The sequence below is a fragment of the Balearica regulorum genome, chromosome 10 (genome assembly GCF_011004875.1).
Source record: "Balearica regulorum gibbericeps isolate bBalReg1 chromosome 10, bBalReg1.pri, whole genome shotgun sequence".
Classification (NCBI taxonomy): Eukaryota; Metazoa; Chordata; class Aves; order Gruiformes; family Gruidae; genus Balearica; species Balearica regulorum.
Genome location: NC_046193.1, coordinates 19,470,283 through 19,492,947, shown reverse-complemented (window position 1 = coordinate 19,492,947; position 22,665 = coordinate 19,470,283). Strand labels below are relative to the sequence as shown.

Below are 22,665 nucleotides of genomic sequence, written 5' to 3'. Positions count from 1 at the left end.
TCCCAGTGGGAGAACTTGTGTGGATGGTAATTTTAATGAGACCTGATTTAAGCAGTAGAATAGATCCATAAAACTAATACAAGCAGACTTTCAAGAGCTCTACTCTTTGTCAGGGCAGTGAATTTTAGAGGTGCATCCATTGGCTTGGTAAAGAATATTATAATCTCAAAAACTTAACCTGTATTAATTCAGATTGTTTCTATGCAAAGTACTATTGAGAACGTCTCGAATCCAGGGCAGGCCAAATATAGACTTATTTATTTTTGAGGCTCAACTTTCGTCCAAAAATCATGCTGGAACCACAGGACCTGAAAGCTGTGCTCTATATGAATGAATGCAAAGTCTGTATGAGTGCACACAGCTGTGCCTCTGAGCTGCGACAAACCCTTAGCTTTGCTTTTTTCCCCTTCATATAAGGCCACCGCTTGGTCCATACGTATTTCAACCTCTCCTGCGAGTGTTGCACCTAGTTGTATATGGCAGTAACACGGTTTTCTTCTGTCCTGCGGATGCAGGCGTTACACCCATCCCAGAACCCGAATCTCACTTCAGTGATACACTGGGTCTGTGGCTTTTATTTTTCATCCTGGTGCTCAGGAGCATCTCGTGCTGTTTCTGGAAGTTGTGTAGTTCTGCTTGGCCTTATTAAACTGTTTTCTTTCCTTTGCTCTCCTCCTTCCCTCCATCCTGTTTGGTTTGGTGTTGGGTTTTTTTTTCCCCCAACTAGTTTTTTTTTTTCACCGCAGCTATCTCAGATGGCAGTGAGAAAGAGAGCAGGTAGCGGAAACTCAGGGCAGGAGCTCGAGGTGGGAATGGGGAAGAGCTGGAGCACGTCGACGGAGGCTGGGGAGACCCAGAAAGCAGCAGAGAACAAAGGGGAAAAAGAGCAGAAGGGGAAAGGGGAAAAAGCTCGGAGGGAGAGATGGAGGCAGAGGACAAGGAGAGCGGGGCCAGGGATTCAGCGTGCCGGCTGATCGGAGGGATGCGCTGCGCCGTGGGAGGGGGACGCCGGCTCTCCCACCCCCTCCCTGGGCTGGGGCAACCCACCGTCCGCCCGAAGGCGGGCAAAAGGAGGTGGCTTCTGCCAGAGCCCTGCATTTAAACGGGGAAAAAGTTTATTTGCTTTTTCTCGCAGGATATGCTAAGTGATTTTGCAGTTTGAGTGGAGTGGCATTATTGCACTTAGCTCTGCATTTATTAAATAAATTTGTTCTCCAACTCAAGTGTTAAGTGTGTATTATGAAACCTCAGAGCCAATCTTAGTGGTTGCAGTGTGCAAATATTTTTAAAATTATGTAATTAAACAGGCCTTGGGCTGCAATGTCCACTGAAGTGATTTATTAATTGAATGGTTTGATTAAATTGAATGTTATTTTAGTTTATACAGAAAGGGTTGGTATCTGTTTCACAGATAGGGACATCTTGTGGGGCTGTCAGTGATGGTTCAGAGGTCCTTGGGAGGAATCTTTAGCACCCAATTAAATATTAACCAAGACGATGCGACTCGTTCTTTCTCTGTCCCTGAAACTGTGTTTTGACATCTAAGGCTGGTGATAAAAATTTGCTCGGCAGAATCACTCGCAATGCACTCTATTTATCACTAGATTATTTCTAAATTAATCATGCTAAAAATCTTTCCGTTGTAATTGTGCTGGGGCTCAGTGCTGTATGATGTGTGTAAATAAAAAATGCCCTTTTAATTTCACGTTAACCGTATCTAGCCGCTGTTGCAGCCAAACTGTATCTGTTTCGGTAGAATGTCATTTTAAAGGTATTGTGGTTACTGAGCGGCAGCTGTGATTGAAAAGTATGTAAACTAATCTTTAGTTGCTCGTGTCATTTTTATATTCTTATGTCAGAACACAAGAAGGCTGCTTTAAATTTGTCTTTCACTGTGTATTAATTTTCAAGTCTAATTTTTCTTGGGTTAAAGCATATACTGCATTCTCTACTACACATTACCATTCAGTGCCAAAGTAAATGGCTACTTGTGAAAAAGTACAAAATTAGTTCCTGCTTGATTACTGTAAAATACATATTTATTTTCGTAGGGAGAGTTTTTATTACCAGTGCATAAAGTACAATTATCCTGCATGGTATCGGTGACTTAGAAGACGAAGTAATCAAGCACCATATATTTATTTCTGTGAAGAGCAGTAAGTTTGAGCGCTGTGCGTTGCTTTCCCAAAGCCAAGAAGGAAGGTGCAAGGGTGGGGTTTTTTTGCTGGTTTTTTTTGTCTTTTTCTTCTAGGCTTGTTCTATGCTTGTTCCTGCTCTTTTAAATGCAGACCATTTAAAATTAAATCCTCAGTTAATATGTCTGCATAAGAACTTCTTTGTCTCTTGATGCCCAACCATTGAAAATTAAATGTGGTTGCGGATAAGTATTTATTCATACCATACCTCACACCTGATCTTGTGTCAGTATGACATCATCTTTGCCACAAAGATTTCTAGTGGTTTAAAAATGTTCCGTTGTGAAATAAGTGGGAGAGGTAGAAAAGGGGCAAGGAAGGCAACAAAAATAAACTACTAGTGGGATTTGATGTTTTGCCAATTAAAAACAAAATAATAAAAAAATCATATTCCGAGGTCCACATGCTGCCTTTGATCCGTACACAGGACTTCCATTTGTGCCGGTGGCTGTTCAGCCTGCGGAGGGAAGGCTGTATATGACTTAATTTGTATGTTGTGGGAAGTACATTTTCCTAGCATGTGGTCTAGCTTACTTGAAGAATCTGAAATGCGTTATAAATGTAAATGCTGTGTTTAAGTAAAACTTCATTATGTTTTGGTGGTTTCCAAAAATGCACAGGATTTGACCTTAAAGTGTTATTTCAAGGTGTTATGATGTATGAGCTAGACTTTGTAGTCTTCTAAATTAAATCTTTGAACATGTTATTATTGTATTTTGGCATCGACAAGATGTAGTTCTCAGCTATTTTCTGTCACAGCCTTCATTTTTCTAACAAGAGTAAGGAGACAGGGCCAGATTCTTCTCTAAGAGGCGTGCGCGGGATGGGGATTACCCTGCGTTAACCGTGGTGTAACCGAGGACAGGTCTGCCATTCGCGTCCAAGTCCAAGGTCGCAACGACTGCTCGTCCATGGCTCGCCATCAGGATGGGAGCTGGTGCTCTGTAGAAACGCAGGCGCAGCCACCACCCACCACCGCTCCCCTTGACCATTGCAGAGCCCCACGTAGGATGTGGTGAGGGGTTTAGCATTTGGATCTAAATCTGGTTCATATATAAAAGGGGTTGTGTTTCTGTTTGGAAAATATGAGCCCCTTTTACATAGCCCAGGTGTGGATTAGCTTTCTAAACCATTCGCCCATTCCTGTGTTTGTGGGAGACTGTTTTCAATTCTTACAAAGAGGCCGTACAAGTCAAGCCATAGAAACAGCAGAAGCAATCAAAAAATGGATTTTAAAAAAAATTAACATAGTGTTTGCCATCTCAGGTTGGTAGTCTGGGTGTAGGAGCAGACATACCGCTATATATGCGCTTATTTCCAAAGAAAATAGTTGCAAAACATTTCCACCTATGCCATGAGTGCTCAGGGCTAGTATTTCTCCTTCCCCACGTAACAACCGTACGTCCGTGCTACAGGAGGGGGAGAAGCACTGCTGGCCATGGGGCACCATCCACGCCGTGGCATGCATCCCCCGGGCGGCTCCTAGGCACGGGCCAGGGTACAGCCGGTCGTGGGGAAAGGCAGGGGTTGGGCCGGGGTATGTTGTTGCAGAAAAGTCGATTAAGAATAAGAGCTCTGAGTCAGCGCCCGGGACCGCGGCCGTCAGTCACCGAAGTGCCAGAGAGACACCGTCTTTGAAGTGTTGTTTTTGGTACCGGTTTCACGTTGCGCGCTCGTGGTATGAATCACGATGGTTACGCGGGTGATTTTCCCTCAAGAACGAAGCCAACCCCAAACAATAACGGGGCCGCCCTTTTGGTCACTTCGCGTGGCTGGCTGGCTGTCCCGGGGTGGTCTCCCACCGTCGTGTGCTTGGGGTGGGAAGGGAGAGCGGCCGTGCAGCCAGCACACGTTGGAGGCTTCTCCTCCATCCGTGGCCAGGAGCTCCCCATTTTCCTCTTTCCTTCCCAAGCAGGCTGGCCTCTGGATGGGGGGCAGCTTGAAATACTTGGTGCAAATATTCAAAACCCCAGATGGAGAAGACACGTAGGATACCCCGCTTCCCCTCCGTAGTTCCTTCCCTGCATCCCAAATAGGGCGATGCTTAGAAGTGCATCCAACCTCAAGTTCAAAACGGATTGCTTACCCGTGTTTCTTGAACAGCTAATTTTGCTGGCACCTTATTATTCACCCTCTGCTATTTTCATACTGTGACACAAAACTAGAGAGAAGAAGAGATTGAAATTTTGACCGGTACGTTATCCTGATACCTGAGACACTGTGTCGATATGAGAGTATCTTTACCACAAGGACTTTCTTGGTGGTTTTAGAGATCCCAGTGTGAATAAGCAGAAAAAGCAGAACTAAGAGCTCAAGAAGCAAAAATATTTTTTTTCTTAAAGAAATAGATTAACATGCAAATATGTACTGTATGCATATTAAATATCATTTCAAAATGTGATGGGCAGGAAGCATAAGTGATGCCATTTGGTTTTGTGGCATCAGTGTGGGTTGATTAAGGGGGTGGGGATAAATTTTGGGGATTATTGATATAGCATGAGTAGAGCCAGATGGTTGTATTACACATCTTTTGTGTTCTTGTTTGCTTCTTAAAGCAGTTGCAGAATTTTGCCCTGGGCAAAATTTACTCTTTGCTTGTACGTTCCCCTGTGAATTTACTTTTGACAAAGTACTTCACAAAGAGGGGGAAATGCTGAGCTTTGTGCCCGCAAACTCATCTCTTCCCTTCGTGTTTGTGAAGCCAGCAGCCCTCTACTCCTGAAATATTTTGTAACTTGTGAAATAAATTAGCAGTAGGTGCAAGTTCAGTTTGTGCGTGTTGTGTATTGCTACCCCTCGGTACGCGATATTGATTTACAGAGCGTGTCTTTTTTTTAAATTTTCCTTGCAGTGTTTTGGAGAAGAACTGTGGAAATGGCAACCAGTTCATTTTAATGTGCTACTTGTGTAGTATTCTTCCATTAAAGAAATGTTGTCTTAAAGATTAATGAGCTAATTTTTCCACTACTTTTTTTTAGGTTTTGAGATTGTGGTGTACCTGATTCATGTGATCAAAAACACATACTTTGTGGTATTCAGGTTGAGTGGGAGAAGGTTGTGCTAGGTAGGTGGTTCTTCACTGGGTGTTTGTGACATTTGTTGGAACTGCTTATCACCGGAACCACCAAAATTTACATGTATTTGTTATTTCCCTTTGAAAGCAAATTTTTATTTCCCATAAAAAGATGAGTTTTTGTAAAGGCTTTGTAAGAAAGAATTTATGTCTTATTTGTGCCTCACACCAGTTTTGCGGGTGTAACTCCATTGACTCAGCTGAGGTTACTCCTAATTTACATCACCGTAGGCCCCTGGATGACGAGGTCCCTCTACATCTAGCAATTATAGTGGAAACACTCATGCTTGTAAATACGTTTTATCCTTTGCCTTTGTTCCCGTGCGAAACGGCGTGCTTGCAGAAGGTGAGTGGTCTTGCCTTGCTCGTGGCGGCAGAACTTTTTTTGGGGACCAATTCACGCAGCTGCTGACTTGGTGGCCCCATGCCGGCGTCCCCTCTCCGGGCAAAGCCAACCCCCATGTTGTACCTGGGCTGCAAGCAGCAGCTTTGGGTTTGGTGGTGTTTTTTGGTTTGTTTGGGGTTTTTTGGTTGTGTGTTTTTTGTTTTTTTTTTTTTTTGAGACCAGTACTTCATGCGAAAATGGGGAACAGGCAGCTCTGACCCTCTTGAAATCTTCAGCTAGTTTAGTCATAAGTCTGAGGCCAAAGCAACTTACTCCTTATAATGATGCCATTGTGTTCATCCTATCTGATCAGCTCTTGAAATGTTTTAGTAAGTCTATCTTACAACATTATAAGAAGATAATCAGCTGCCTTAGAAGGTCCCCATCTGGAGTATAGAGTTCTTTTACTGAAAGATGTTTTGCCTTTCCGAGATAGCTCTCGCATTTCATCATCTGTTGTGCAGAGATGAAGTGCATATGAAAAGTCAGTGACTCTGAATCCATCTGTTGTTATTATTTTCCACTGATAATTGGCTTGAACAATGAAATGTCTGTGTCTGTAGCCTTTGAAACTGTACACCCTGTTTATTTTCTGGAGGTCTTGCTCCACTCTCAACCCCTCTTTTTTTTTTTTTGTTTTGTTTTTATTTTGAGGGGTTTTTTTTGTTTTGTTTCATTTTTTCTCTCAAGCTCATAACTAGTGGAGCTTGCATGAAGATGACATCTTTGACTCTGTGCATCAGTATGTGTCACTCAGCATCTAAAGCTTGCCTGCCAATTTTTGTCAGGGTCCTATGTCTGTTCTGTGTGAGTGTAGAGTAGGCTTACAGCAGGAAGGCTGGCAGATGCAGAGTTCATAGATATCTTACCTGCAATGTAGCATTTATTTCACTTTATTAAAATATTAATTTAGAGCCCAGTATCTAATACCTATGGAATTAGATACTACCTGTAATTGTGTAATATATTCAGTTGCATCCAGTTTTGCACGATGCAGGGTATTAATATTGGATTCCACTAACAGCAGTTCCATTAGCTTGCTCAACCAGTATGAGATATATATGAGCAGGGAGGCATAGCTACCAGCCAGAACTGCCAAAACAGTCATTAGAAGCTCCATTGGGATGGACAAAGGCTTTTACACAGTGATATACTGATTAAATTTTGTTCTATGGTTTATTTGCATCAAGGTTAGATCACTATCATCTATGTGAACCGTATTATCTGACACCTTATTTGGAAGGTCATTTCAATGCAAAAATAGTGAATTATACAGGGGCTCTAAAATTTCTTGCAGGATTCTTTCGTGGAGGATTTTTATCCTGTTAGGCTGGACTAGCTCACGTCAGCAATTTTATTGTGCTTTAACGTGGTGAGTTTATCCAAGGCAAAGTAAAAACTCCCTCCACGCTGTACAAGTGCTCAGTGGAACCGAACACGCTTGATCTGCATTAAAAACTGTAAATTATATCCAGTATCCTTTGAAATAATCTGTGGCACATGCTTGAGAATCCAGTAAATGTGTGTTGCATCTTTTAAAGCCCGCATCTTCCTGTGTCTGCCTGCGTGTAAGTGCTCTTTCGGAATGAAATTTCGGTGCCGGACGCAGTCGTGTCGTCCACGTTACCCTGTAGTCTGGAGCACAGGAGAGTAAGGCAGAGGAATATAATCTTATTTGTGTTTCAATGGCAATCATTTAATACTGCAAGTTATTAAAAAATAATTAAATTACCAAAACCAACATGTAGCTAGGACTCACAATAAGAGGTCAATGTGATTTGACTCCTTAAGTTAGGAAGGGACACTGGTGAATTCCAATTGCTTTAAAATTGTGCTGCTTCATTCTATTTCTGGTGTGGAAGGATAAACGAGACTGAAAAATAATTTATTTCTGTAGAAGCAAGAGTAAATCACAGTATATAATTATGTATATTCGATTATTATAATAAATGCTTAGAGGTGCTTGGTGGTTATCACAGTCTCTAATTTAGTTGTTTTTTGAAGTAAATATAGTTTGGAGGGGTCGTTTTATGAGAGCAATATTTTGAAAATAATGTTTTTAAGGGAAACTTCAGAAATTTCTTCCTTTTCCCCAAATAAACTAGTAAATAGGTGTGCATTATGCAGTGATTCACAAGAGCTAAAATAGGTTTGTGTGTGGAATGTCTTTTATATATAGTAAACAAAACAGGGACAGCACGAGCAAATTCAGATTTAATCTGTCAACTCAACCAAAAGTCTCTGTATTCATTTTAAATCCTCGTTAAGAAAAGACCGGGCCACGAATGTATTGGATTTCAGTGCAGTTAATGAAAATGAATTTTACAGGTGGTGCTTGGTTGTGTTTCTTCTGCTCTGGCGAGATGGGTGGCTGAGCCAAAAGCGGGCATAGCACGCGATTCAGCTCTTTGCCAGAGCAATGCTTAGATTAGAAATGAACGTTTGGCGACGAGTTGTTGGTGCTGTTGTTATTTACTATTATACGAGTAAAGCATTTAGCGCTATGATTTGATTTGATTTTGCAGCTCCTATCCCCTTAAACGAGCTGTGTAGCTTGTCAGAGATCAGGACAGGTAGAATGCACAGCAGGCGTCTGATTTGAGCCAGTTACTCATTTGCTGAGTGTTTGTGTTTATGCAAAGGGGCCTCTTCCTGCATATTTAATCTAGAGTAAGGCAGTGGCTTTTGTTGTGTTTAGACCACATACCTTCAGTCCTTCCTTACACTGCAGCCAGTGTTGAAGCACAGAAAGGCTGGATAGTCAAAAGTGCTTTAGTGTTCTCAAACTCTCAACTTTCTGCAGTTGGTTGGGAATTACTGTACAGCTCTAAGCCTTTTTCTTCCTCATTAATGGGTAAGTTTGCACTCCGGTAGAATAAGATACTTTTGTTTCTGTTCCATTTTATAAATGCACAAAATGTTTGTTTGTTTTTGATTGTCCGACTTCCGTAAGCAAACCCTGCTCCGCTGAGGGAGTTTGTTGCAGGGAATTAGATCAAGAATACAGGTGTTTCTGGAATATACTTCTGAATAAAGTACTAAATGCTGTATTGCAATAGGCAGGTATTTGCGGGGGGGGGGGGGGGGGGGGGTGGCTGACTTTGGTGTTATTATTCTTTGTACTAACAAATCCTGTTTTGTAACTATCCTGAAGATAATGCTTCCATTGTTAGCTAAAAGCTTTCAAACAGTGTGCAACGCAGAACTGCAAAAGCAGCGTTAAAAAAAAAAAAAAAAAAAGGAGGGGGAAAAAAAAAACCAACCACCCAACCCTCTGGTCTTTATTGTTTCCTTCGCAAGGGTCCTCACTAGAATGTCTGCGCTGTAATAGGAAGGTTTTTCTTATGTGGAAATTGAATCGTCTCTTCATTGATATTAATAGCACACTAGAGATGTTAGCCATGATGCAGAGTACCAGAACTGTAGAGTAGGAAACCTGATATTGCAGGGGGAAAAAATGACAGTCCTATTGCTCCTCAGTGTGGGAGACATCCCTCCCTCAGAGCAGAGTTTGCATAATGGCATCCCAGTTTAACTATTTACTTATAGGTATTTTAATCTCGGGCTCTTTCTTTTAGTATAGGCGTAATTACTGTCGCTCGCTCTTGCACTTATTAACTGCGCAGCTCGGTTCCTGATTCAGGCTGGACAAATTAGTTTTAAAAATGACTTCTGAGAAAATCCATGCGGTGTGCCTGCACAATGTATATACTGTATATGTAATGTACGCTGTATTAGGAGAACGTCAGAGTCTGATGAGAGGGAATTCGTATCAAAAATTAAAGAAAAGATGACAAAGGGCACGTCTTCAAAGCAGACGGTTGTAGTACAGACAGCGTTTGGAGAAATGTGGAAAATGTGCAGCGAGGCCAGAAGTAGTAGTTTTGGTTACCAATTAACTATTTCCTTCGTTTGAGTAACTCCTCTCAAACAGAAGAGTGTGCTGTTCCACCACATGTTGGAAAGTGTGAGAATCTGAATAAAATTTCATCAACCTTATTAAAATATGTAGGGACTTTGGTCTTCTTGGGTACAAATCAGCCTACAGACTCAGAGGCATTTATTAACAATAAGACTGCTGAGGGTTTTTAATAACAAAATTACAAATACCATATCTAATTGTAAGTGTATTACTTTTATGCACCAGTTAAAAAAAAAAAAAACTTTTTATGAGGAAAAGTACCTCAGTCAAAGCACCTTGTGTGATTAGTGCTATTGTATTCTTAAATTTTGATTGATAGAGATAATAGTTTTCACTTAAAAATACAGACAGGTACTTTAACTTTCCATGACAATAGCTATTTGCATTTCTTTTATCTTTTTGTTTAACATTTGTGGGGGTTGGGACGGATTTGATTATTAACTCTTATTGCACACCGAGGTAAATGCTAAAACAAAGCTTTTGTTAAAGCTTCAAAGGTAAAACAGCAAATATTGTTTTTAGGCTTCAATATTTAAAGGCTGTTAAAGGATACCTCGAAAATATTTTCACATGACCATGACCAAGAGTATCACTTGTTTGTCAGGTAAGAGAGAGGAGCGCGGGCCGCGGCGCTGCCCCCGCTGAGGGGAGCGGGCGGGCTCGGGGGGCGGCGGCGGGGCCTGAGGGGCGCGGGCGAAGGGCGGGCCGAGGAGCTGCCGGGCCCGCGGGGAAGCAGCAGGAGCAACGCACGGGTCACGACGGGGGGTGTGTGTGGGGGGGTGGGGGGGCGTGTGTGGAAATTCACGGGTGGGAGAGCCCGTCAGCCCTTGCCTGAGGAGCTCGCTTTTGCCAGACGGACCCGCGTGGGCGGTGTAGGAGTCCCTGAAAAGTAGCGGGGTTGGTGGTTTGGGCTTGGCGGGGATGCCGGGAGCAATCCCGTAAGCACTGCACCTCCAGCGGTACTGCACGGTGCCCGGGGATGGGATGTTCCTCTCGTTGCTTTAATTAGGCGAGGTCAAGTTCCCAGAGGAGAGTTACAACGCAGACATAAAATGGTTAAGGCTGGCGTTGAGGGACGGAGAGTTATTTTAAGAAACGGGGAAGATCTGGCGAGCATAAACCAGGCGGCAGCGTTTGATCTCCTGGCTCTCAGCGCCAGTGAGATGGCCTCTCATCATTTGATTGGGCATTTGACAGGTTTGATACTTTCTGGGAACGTGTTATGGTCTTTACGTCTGATGAATTCAATGAGGGCCAGCTCTGTTATGCAAAGTAATTTGTGTGAGGCAAATAACCAATCCATCATTAAAAGATGCAAGACTTACAGTCGCGGTTCAAATTCTGCATTGGAAGCGAGCTGTTCTTAACTTGTCTATTAACTGTACCCATATTTCCTATAAGAGCTATTAAAAAGCGAGGGAGGAATGGATTGTGATTAGTTTCATAGCATTGGCTTACATCGAGTGATTCTTTTCCAAGGTTACGGTGGACTTGAAAGGTAGTATTATTTTGAAAGAGAAAATGTACTGTGCATAGCTTTTGTCCTCGTGCTGTTATTTATTTTTATTTTATTTTATTGCTGTTTAGAATAAATAATAAGCACCAGCCAGAGATTCTGAACAGCCTGCTAATGACTGAAAATGAAAATACAGTATGATTTGCTCCTTCCTTCCACCGAGAAGCAGCAAGGTAGCGAGCATTAATATCCCTGTGTTTTGGCCTGTACCAAATCCATTTCCCCCTCTTCAAAGCGAGGTGGAAGAAGTGCACTTAGTCTCTCGCAGTTTTACTGTTCACCTGCATTTCACTTTCTGAGGAGGTGATAATGACTCCTGGTATAGAAAAATCTCCTGTACCGTGCCTCCTGAGATTTAATACATGCTGGCAGGATAAAAAGTAGCCACTCTGACAATGGTCAGAAAAAAATATTTCTCCCTCAGATTATTTAAAATATTTAGTCTAATATATTTGTTTAGGTTGCTGGATACCTCTTTAAAAAGAAAAAAAAAAAAGAATGCAACAAAACTGAAGAGGTGACTACTGACCATCCTGAAAGCAATTCTACATATAATTTGTGTGTGTTAGTGCAAGTAACTCGACTGAGAGCACTGGGTGAGAAGAGTAACCTGTACGTAGGATCGGGCCCAGAGGCACGTCTGGTACCAGATGTTGCTCTTCACGATCAGTGTGCATCCTCTATTTTCAGGATTAACAAAGTACCAAATGAAAAACTTTTTTTTTTTTCTTCTTCTTACAAATGTACAGTTGACAAAAGCATTGACTGCATCTATTTCTGCACAGGACAAGAAAATGAGAAATACGTCCTGCTATTCTCACAATTCCTATTTCAGCCTGTGTGCAGTTGAATGTGACTCAGGGAGCTTTGAAGGGAAAGAAACAGCTGTATTAGATGGTTATGGTTCACTTTCTTTAGAAGAAATTACTGCACAGAAGTGCTTATTTTGATCAAATTTTGATATTTTAAAGCTTTCAGGAAGTCTTGTAGTAAATACTTTAATCAGCAACACTAAATATATTTCAGCTGATCTTATATAAGAAAAATGAATCAAAATAAAATTTCAGAAACAATTTTTGCTGTGTTATCAGGTGTGTGTGTTTCCCCCACCTTTTTTTTTTTTTTTTTTTTTTTTTTTTAATAAAAAGTATGCTTTCTAGGTAGTGAAGGGGAGATTCCTTTGCTACTTTAGGTTTCCAATAATGAATTGTAGGCTTCTCAAGGCTGGGACACTGGCAAAAAAAAAAAAAAGTACATGCATAATTCTAAGCAGGGGAGCAGCTCAACTGATGTTCTACTTTCCTGTGTAAAATTACTCACAGCCAGGTTGTGTGGGATCAAGGGCTTTGTATATCTATTTTGGGCTGTGCCCAAGGCTCTTCTCATTTAGGTATTAGTAAAAATGTTACTGCTTTAAGTAGACTTTCATTCTGTAATGCTCTCTATTTCTGCATATTCTTTATATTATCGGTTAATTTTGGCTTTGCAGTAATCACTCAGAGTTAGGGCTCCATCCCGCAGCCTCCCCGAAATGACCTCCCTGCCCTGAAGGAGGAGACCACTAAATCAAATAAGCGTTGTGGGATCAAAGTGTTACAAGGTCCAACCCGACAGCAGGTATAATGGCAAAGTGTCTGATCTTTTGTCTGGTCCCTTGGTGCCAGGTAAATAGGTAGGACCTGATCCAGAGCAACAGGGGGGGCTTTCTGTTCAAGTCAACTGAAAAGGTTATGGCACTGGCCCAGTTCATGATCTCTTTAGGATTATTACCAATCCTTCCAAAATCCTGCTGAAAACAGCTATTTTTAAAAGTATCTTTGCATCCAAGGATTTCAAAATGTGTTACGAAAGCGTTTACTCATCCTGGTGATGGGTAAACTGAGGCACTTGGTGAGCAAACCCAATGTTTTCAGGAATATCTGGTAAAACCTGAGCAGGACAGGTAGTTTTGCTGGGACCGTTCCCCATGTGGGATGCCAGTTGAGCCAATGGGACGGTGTCGCAGGTGCTTGGAGACCTTCCCTCCACTGGTGAGACAGCAGGACCACTGCTGCTTGCGAAGTGAATTTTTGTTTGTGGTTTGGTTTTCTATTTTAATCATCTCCTTGGGGGAAAATATGAGTGTAGTGAAGTGTCTTGCTTTGGTAGGATGGGATTTTTTTTCTTTGTTTGCTCCACACGCACACTTACAGTGTTGATGGTACTTTGTGTTTATCTTAAAGACAGCATGATGGAAGGAATGTGTGTTGCCTACATCAATTCACTCACCCATATAAACATTTTCAGGAGGAAAGTCTGTATTTGTGTTTCTATGTTTTGAGATACTCAACTTTCTTTACTATTAATGAGAAATTTTCACAGGTGGGAACAGCTGTCTCTGCTGCTCATTTTAACTTCAATAGTACATTGTCCAAATTTTTTAAAGCCAGGTAGCATATAGCAAGACTTAGATAACCAGAAATGAAAGCAGCCCGGATTTCAGCCAGGGAGTAATTTGTGAGAAGAGCTGAAGTCCTCCTCAGCCTTCCGTGTGTGTTGCCCTCGGTAGAACCCGTTGGTCTCCCACCAGCTAAGGGTGGGCCAGTGTTACCGGGTTTTCTTGGAGCGTGTTCAGTTCACATCTGACAAACGTGTTTGTTACCTGCCTTTTACAGCACTGCTGAAAGAGAGGTTGTATGCACATTTTATGCAAACGTGTAATTTTCAGCAGTTTCCTTAAAAAGTACATTTTAAGATGGTTCATTTGGTATCATGAAGACTCAGGGTAGAAATGAAGTCTGCTTGCAAAATACTGCCAAAATAAGGATCTGACTGCCAAATACCCAGAAAATTTATAAACCAGATAAATATGAAAAGAGGTTTAAAGTGTCAAATACAAGATAACCCCTGCAGCAAAGCAGGATAAAAGCCTTTATTGTTGCTAATCTAAGAGCACATCGTATGTCATAGGTCATGTATTTTACATAGAAGAGGTATTGTTTTACATAGTCTCAGGAAGGTGAGACCTGACCTATTGTGATGGAGTAGTGTTATGTCCTTTACAGGGCAGAGTCAGGAATGTCTTATACATGTACCCTAGCAAAGCACATAAGGCTTCCTATGCACCAAATACGTACAAATTTTGGCCCCTGATCTTCCGGTACCCCGTTACAAGAACTGTGAAAAGCTTCTCACTCAACACAAAAAAAATAATAAAATAAAATGCCAGTGAGCAACAGATAAAAGCAATATCAATTTCATCTCAAGGTAACCTTTTTTTTTTTTTTTTCCTGGCTAAAAATAATTGGGTTTCAATGGTAAAGAAGCAATGCCTCATTCTCATTGTGAAAACGTTTCCTTCCAAAATAAATGGCAAATGAGTACATTTTCTTTTGAAAGAACTTAATGAAGATTCTGATTTTTCCCAGAGGTTGGTATTTCACTGCTTCAGTAAAAAGCTTCACCTACTGATGTAAATAGCATAGCTTACCATTTGATGAGTTTCACAAACACCCCCAAAACTCCACATCACTGTGTGAATTTTATGAGATGGAGTTTCGTGTAGCTCTGTCTTACACATTCACATGCCACTGACTTTCCGTTTCGTATGATGTCATCTGTGTCACCAAATTATTGCATATTTCTTTCTGCCTTTATTACATGTTATTCTGCACCCCTGCAGCAGATGATCCACATTTCGGTGAAATTATGTTATAATTTTACTCTATTAAGGTATTTGGTCAATTGATGTGGAATTAATTCTGAATGCTGTTAGTGGTTTGAGTTAGTAACTTGATCTAAATTAATAAACAAATGTTTTTCTTTTCTCTTGTACCATATGTTGATCCCAATTACATGAACAGAAAGTGGCAGATTGTCATGTTTCTTAAAAGATTACATACTCTTTTGCATAAGAGAGAGTACACAAGATGCAGTAATATACAGGGTAAAAAAAACCCTACACGTGCTGTTTTTCCCTCCTACTTTTTATAAAGATACACTTTAATTATTTCTCTTTTTAATACCCACTGCTCTTACCACCTTGCCATACTTGGTGTGCTCTTGGTAATGCTTAATGAGAAGATATCCCAAGACAGTAAACAACTTTTGAATTTTAGTTTTAAAATCTCATCTAAGACTGTGTCTCTATGGAAAAGGATGAGAAAAAAGAAAGGATCCAGAAGCTAAAATAGCAGTGGTTACAAATGGTCTTAAAATGCCTTAAGTAAGGAGAACCCATTCAGACAATAGTCAGATTTCTGAAACAAAGGACTGAACTCATCTATTATTCAAACTGAAAATAGATTGATAGACATCAAGATTAAGAAAGTTTATGCTAGAGAACAAAGATGTCTCATCTCCATGGGTTTTTTTTTTTCTTCATTTTTTTCTTCTCCCAAAGACCAAGTTGTTCGTGCTGAACTGAAGAGCCTCACACTGGCTGGTACTGATAAGCTGCAGTCCTGTGACTTGATTGTTTTTATTAACTCTCTCTGAAAGTCATTCACCATTAAACACGATTAGACTCATTTGTTGCTTTATTTATGTTTGTACTCGCGAATGTGGTGCAACTGAAAATGCTTTGGGCGTCGTTGCTGACGCTGACCCAGCACTCACGTGTGTACCCTTCTTTCTCTGCAGGGTAAGAAGAGTGACCTTTTTGGGTGGCTGTAACTGAAGATTGCTTTACAGGAGCAACTGAAGAAGGTAAACACAAATAATATTCTGCACACAGTTTCTGAAGCATGTCTGAAGGAAGGATCTGACCCTGCAAACCCCGGGAGCTTGCCGTAGTTGCACAAGTAAAAGCTTTTCTGGCAACACGGATAAGGACTCTGCAGCGCTGGGCTGGCAGCTAAGATTTTGGAGCTAGTGCTGTGCCTTAAACCCGTGTTTTGCCTGGGGAGCCAATGGTTTAGGTGCTCAGTTGCATTTTAGGAGAAAGGCCACAAGGATGCCCGTTTTGGCTTTCAGCCATGTGCTGGGGAGGCTGTCTGGTGACCAGATAGAGCCTGGGTGCAAATGGGAACACCCTGTTCTGGCTGGTCTTGGTGGCCACGTGGCCAAGTCCGTGGCCCAGCATCCACGGGTGCCGCAGTGGCACAGCCCTGCGGCAAGGTCCCCTTACCAGGGCAAGTCCCTGGGGAATGGTCAAGGGAGCTTCAGCGCTGCTTCGTCCCAGGCTGAGACACTCCTGGATTTTCAGCAGCGTGTTGAGCAGAGCAGGATAGCAGAATTTAGCTGTTAATTTGATTGCTTATTATCACTGCAAAAATTAAAACACATGCTTTTTAGTCTTTTGGAGTGTAGCGAAAAGGAAAGAAATATCACTCTCTGCAAAATGATTTTTATTTAAAGCAACGTGAAAGTCCCCTGCTACTAAATTAACTCCTTGCCTCTCTTCTAGTCCAAAGTTTCAAGTTGGAAAAGAATATTAACATCACAAAAGTGGTGATTCACAAAATTAACTTGCAGAAGACAGGAGTAACGCAGATCAGTGTTTGGTACTGAAGAGTGTCATCTGACTGAGGTTCATATGGCTGCTTTATAATCACCTTCTTTCAGAAATTAATAGTCGGTTAAGCACCATAGCAACAAGCAACACTGATGTAAGCGTTGAGCAGTGGCTGCTGTTCGCTGTGATGTCAGTGCTCGTTAGTGCTGTTCTCTTGACCTTGTTTGAATATAAAATGGTGATTTCATTTTAAACTTAGAATTTTGCAGAATGACTAAATGCATCAGAGTGAATTAGAGCTATTTTTATTTTTAATTTTATTAAAATGTACTTCAAGGGGAAAAAAGTGTCCCTGTTCTCTTCTGTTTTAAATTAAAATAGATCTGAGGATGATGTGGGTTTTTTTTTCAGTTCTTTGTTGCCAAAAATATCTATTTATTGATGATGAAATTCATGAAGTTCAAGTGAATATTGCAATCCTTGGCCATGCCAATGGTTTATGTCAGCTGTATGATAGATGCCTCTCTTCAAGATTTGAATATTACTGGTTTGGGGTTTGTTTTATGATGGAGCCCATGAGGTATTAGATGCATTTCAGCTATTGAAAAAGAAGCAGATCCTGCAGTGTAAGAAGATGATGGTTTCTTGCTCCACAGTGCTGTTCCCCCTTTGAGTTTTTGTGAAGAAGGGGAAAAAATTTGAAGTCCCAGGTGCATCAGAGGGCCTCAGAATTTATGGGATTCTTGTGGGAGCCATAGTGTTATGTGACCCAGGGAAATTAGGAATTTTGGTTATGATAAATGCAAAACCCTAACTATAGACTCTCTTGAAGTTTGTAAGCCATGTCTCCAAAAGCAGACACACTTTGTATTGCTACCATCAGGACACCACGCATGTCAGGCATACCCTCTGGTGTGCATCCTTCAGCAGGGAGCAGTTTGGGTGACTCGTAGAATACCTCACTGGAAAAGACCATTAGAGTTTTCGGTCTGACCTCCTGAGTATCGTAGGTTATCGGGCCTCACCCCACTCCCCTGGGCAGAGCTGGTAAGTAGGGTTCAGCCAAACTCGGTTTCCTAGAAGCTGATCCAGGCTCAGTGGGAAGACCCTGCGCACTGGAGAACCATGGGTCAGCTACAGTCTGTGCAATTAGGATGCATGTTCAAGCGCGTTTTTTCAAACTGCACAACAAAATTCACAACTTGATGAAAAATAAGTCATTCTATGTGTCCTATAACGTTAGGACTTGTGTCCGTGAGAAAGTTTGGCTCTGTCTTGCTTCCACTGCAGTGAGGGGTGCAGTTTTCAATGAAAACCCTATTTGCTGCAGGATCGGTCCATAATCTTGCAACATATTTCATAAAATAAAGCCATAATGAATGATATGTGGTCCAAGAAACTGGATGTCAAATTTCAACTGGGTGAGAATTGAAACTGCTGAGATAATAAACCACGAGAATAGGAGATAGTAATGGAAATAGCGATAGAGTCCTAATTAGAGTAGTGCCACTGAAACAGGGAAGGTTAAGGGTTTGGTTGATTGAGTTTGAGCTCAATTGCTTGATAGCTTAATTTCAGGTGAAATCCCATCTTCTGAGTTAGTGGTTAAGCCGCTCAGCGCAGTTACAGAGCAGGACTCTGTACTCCTGGAGGAGCGGCCGCGTGGCCTCGGGCGTCCCAGCGCTGCGTGCGAGCCTGGCCTTGGGCACGCGGAGTGGGATACAGGACGGAGCTGGTAAAATGGATTTTTATACCGCTTGTTTTGTTTGCTTTCTTCTTTGCTGTGAGCTCCAAAGAGCTCTAAATGAAGGCGCAAATAACAGAATAGATACAGCAAGGGGCTTTGATAGTTAAACCTTCAGAATTAAGATGTTTACCTTCTCCTTTATTTAGCACTGTTAGGCATAATGCCTAATTATATGCCAGTTTTTCCTCAAAGTAAGAATTTGAATTGAAATGTTTGATTTGGGGAGAAGGGAGGGGAAATGTATTTTTACAGAATTATGGACAATAGTGTTAGTTTTCCAGGAGCAGTCATTTGCTTAAATGTATGTAAAAGCATTTTCAATAATCAAACACCATTCAGTGAGCATTGTAAATCAGGGATAGCTTGCATGCTGAAAAATTGAAAAGTACAAAACATGCTACTAAAGTTGTACATTATTGATAACAAAAGGCACATGCAGACTTTTAAGATAGCAAAGATAGAATCCCTTAGAAAACCCTTAACAGGGGAAAAAATCAACACAAAGGATTTAGCAAAGTTGCACTTTAGTTTAAAATTTCAAATCTTGTCAGAGTTAATTGTTGATTAAATATTGATAATAAAACAGAAGCTGCCTGCTGTAACTCAGAACTGAATGAAATGATCATCAGATAAATCTGTGGGTTTGAGCTTTAACTTTTTTATATATGTATATTTTCTCCTCCCTTCCCTTCAATCCAGGAGAAAGGTCAGGACTGTTTTCCTAAGCTCAATAGAAAAAATGGATTGTGCAGTTTGTCTGTGTGGAAAACAAAGTGGTTCTGGGACAAAAAAAATCATTTTTCCCTAATAGTCCCACCACTTTGTTTCATCGGGAAGAGCCCTAGCTCTCAAATAGGGTCGGCACGTTGCTGTGCCACGTCTCTGCTGGCCATAGCAGGGGGAGCTCCAGGCAAAAGTCGAAGCCCTGAAACAAATGTTTTCCAGAGAAGTTTCTGTTTGTGAAGGGCTCAACAGTGTGTGCAGTTCCTCCCCGGCACTCTTCCTTGCTAGTGACTTTCCAGAAGATGTGCTGGTGAGGTTCTTGCTCCTGTTTTCTGTACCGGCTGGGTGGCAGTGATGCTTGCACATCAAGCAGTGGGAAATTAGTAGGGTGATGTTTTCTGTGCTGAGTTTGGCACCCTGACTTTTCTTGCTTTTGGCCTACTGGTCTTAAAGCATATTACAGAGCAGAAATAGCCATCGTTCCTAGAAGATGCGATGTGTGGCTACTTGTGACTTGAGTGCATTCATAAGAAAGTCTGCAGTAGAGCAGACAACCTGGTTGTTGGACACTTTCTCCAATGTTTTCTCTGCAACAGGCCCAAATTACTTGGAGCTGTACTGGAAGCATTTTGCATGAGTGCTGTTATGGCCCACAGCAGGAAATAGGGGTCTGGGAGACCCCCAGTGATGCCTGCTGCTCACCTGCTGCTGGGGTGGTAGTCATGTAGCTGGAGCAATTCCTGTCTGTCAAGCCACATCGAAGACTGGATTCATTTACTTTTGGATTGTTGGGAGAAGTTGTAATATCCTACTTGTTAAGACCTTTGAGTTACTCAAATTGGAAGATAGAGTGCGGTGCAAAGTGTTTCTGTAATCTGTACCAATAGAAATGACAATATTACCTGCATGTTCTGGGGTAAACCCTGAAAAGGTTGTGTGTGGGCCTTTGGCAACGCCAACTGCTTGAAGACCTTACCTACTTGAATGAGATATTTAGTCCAGAGATGGGTGAAGCTATGACTTTTCTGAAGCAATTGGGTCAAGAAGATGTAGAAAATAGATTAAGACATTTTGGAATAATTTAAAAAGTATCTGAGCAAATCTCATTAACATGGACCACTAGCATGCTGTATTGAATACTTCAAAGATCTGTCAGAGGAGTTCTTTCTGCGCTATTGTCTGCCAGCATTAGCAATCTCAAGAGAACATGTTTCTTTTGTTTGCTTTTGGCCCATTTAGCTTTTCTTCTTTTTCTTCCTCTTCTTAATGTTCCTTAATGTATTATAAATCTTCAAGTGGGTTGGTAGAAAAATATGTTTCTCAGCTTTAAGATAGTCGGTAGCAGGTTTTGATCCTCTCATCTGATGCTTTTGGACCAAATCCTTCTGGTCTTCATGAAGACTGTTAAAGTGAGCAAGATTTGGCCAATATTTTGCATAATCCTGCAGTATTTTTTCCATTACTTAGGTAGATGCTCAATATGATCTTCAGTAAAATGCAAGTGCTGATTTATATTACTTAACGTGTGTTCAAAGTACCATCATCCATTTTGAATCTGTGAAGAACGTGAAGCACGAGGCCCATTGGTTCATGCACGCCTCTCAGTTTGGAAACCAAGAGCCTGATCTGTACCTGCAGATCAAACACCATTGCCTATATTGAAAACGGCCCAACCTGTAAAGGTTGTAACATAACTGCAGATTAAGCAGCCGTAAAGGGTGCGCTGATGTCCGTCAGTTGCTAAAAAGTGCTGTGAGGTGCATTAAACTCAGCTGTCATCAGAGGAGGCCCAACTTGCCTCAGCTAATGAGTTTCATGCAAAAATGTCTGTATTGAGAAGGGCCGTCACGGAGCTCAGGGCTGCAGCAGCCCTGCCATGGGCAGGTGTTTGAGTTGTTCCCACCACCCTTTTCTGTACCAGGAAATTTAGCGATGTGCTTCCCGAGAGGGGGACACGACATCCCGTGGAGACACTGATGTGTCTGTGAGGGATTGGGTTTTTTGTGTTCCAATAGTAGTGCCATTGAAGCTGGTTGGACTTGTCAGCCTGAGCCATTTGGGAAAGGGTGCTGTAAAAGCTGCGTTCAGAAAGCTGGAGCCCGTTCTTGTGCCATCCGTGGTCCATGAAGAGCCTCTTCTCTCTCATACTGATTGTAGCTTTGCTATGGACTGTGTTCAACAGATGCATTGCTGTGTTCATCTTTTAACTTGGCCTAGCTACAGATACACTGAGGAAACATCTCATAATACACCATGCAATGCAGACTATCCAATGTCCAGCCTGGTTCTTCAAGACCAATATGTCAGGACATGTTTATCATGGCTTGGGCGAGGAAGGAATTGGGAATGGCATAGGTAGGAACAGCATCGGTCCTCATTACTGCAGAACCCAGGCATGGGCTACAGGTCAGATAACCTGAACTCACGCTCAGTCTCAAACGCAAAAGCAAATGTGATGGAAAGATCCAGTTTCAAGGTTTCCTTCTGTGCAAGGCAAATAACTCTGAATTCAGAGTTGTGCTGAAACTTGCCCTCGTGCAGGTTATGCTGCTGGGCCGGTGGATGCAACGGTCGGTGATTGCCACTTGCTAGCCCAAATGGGCTGGTGGGGGTTAAAACATGATGCTGCTGTCTGTTAGCATCTCACAGCCATGCCTGCTTCTCGGTACAGGGGCAAGAACCACTTGTAGATTTCCAGTCTTGAAACCTGCCTTGAGAAAACCCGTGTCGCAAAGATGGTGCACGCTCCTGTGTTATAAAATCTAGGAATGTGAGAAAATGACACCAGAAATAGATTCTTATTGCATATTTCATATTTTATTTGGTCATCTCTTAGGTCATTGCCTGTTGCCTTCTACCACACCAGAAGTCTATCTTCCGGCATACTTAAGTTATTGTCCTACAGCGGTAGCAACCATATTTTACAGTGGCAGTGTTACAAGACCAGTGATGTCAGTGGGCATTACAGGAGGCCACTCTCTTTATTTGGTAGCTCATACTAAAGCCAAGGCATTTTAAAAAAAAAAAAGTTTTTTTGGCCCTGATTGCCTGCCCATATTTCTCATTGCAACATATGAAAGTGTTTTTCGCTGCTGCTAATGGCAGGAACTTCAGACGCCACCTCCGAGATGTTTAATTGCTAAGTGTTTCTCCCAGTGCAATCTGTGAATTTTAATTTGGGGCTCTCCCACCTCTGCTGGCTGGATACTTTTCAGTGTGTTTTGCGTAATACTGCATAATTGCTCAAAAGGGTCATTTCTGACTCTGAGCTCACTGTTTATTTTTTTAGTAGGGTAGCACAAACATTTGGACATTTGTAACTAAGACTCTGACGTCATTTCCATTGCAAGCCATTAATATCTGTAGTTTATAATACGGCTTTTCAAAATAGATTTTTGTTGAAATATGATGATCTTTCTATTTTGTTTAAAAAAAAAAAGAATTGTTATCCTTTTTTTAAAAAAAAAAAAAAAGAAAAAGATAAATTGGCATCTTTTGAGTAATAGGTCTACTTTTATTCTCCCGTTTTACCCTTTTCATTATTTTTGATAGCCCCTGTGTTTATCTGTATTAGTTGTAATACAAGTGTTTCATTTAATCCTCTGACAAGTTAAGGGTTAGTGGATCCCACTGATGGAAGGAAACGTCTGTGGAAGGGCACAGCATTTCC

At 41.6% G+C, this 22,665-nt stretch overlaps 1 protein-coding gene across 12 annotated transcripts in view; it reads left to right on the top strand.

Annotated features, from left to right (window-relative positions):
• Positions 1–22,665, top strand: part of FOXP1 (forkhead box P1) — a 390,389-nt gene that overhangs the window by 148,227 nt on the left and 219,497 nt on the right. For all 12 annotated transcript variants that reach the window (XM_075762434.1, XM_075762440.1, XM_075762441.1 and 9 more), the window contains one exon: positions 15,712–15,777. The gene's annotated coding sequence lies outside the window, so the exon portion shown is untranslated. The remainder of the gene's footprint in view (positions 1–15,711; positions 15,778–22,665) is intronic.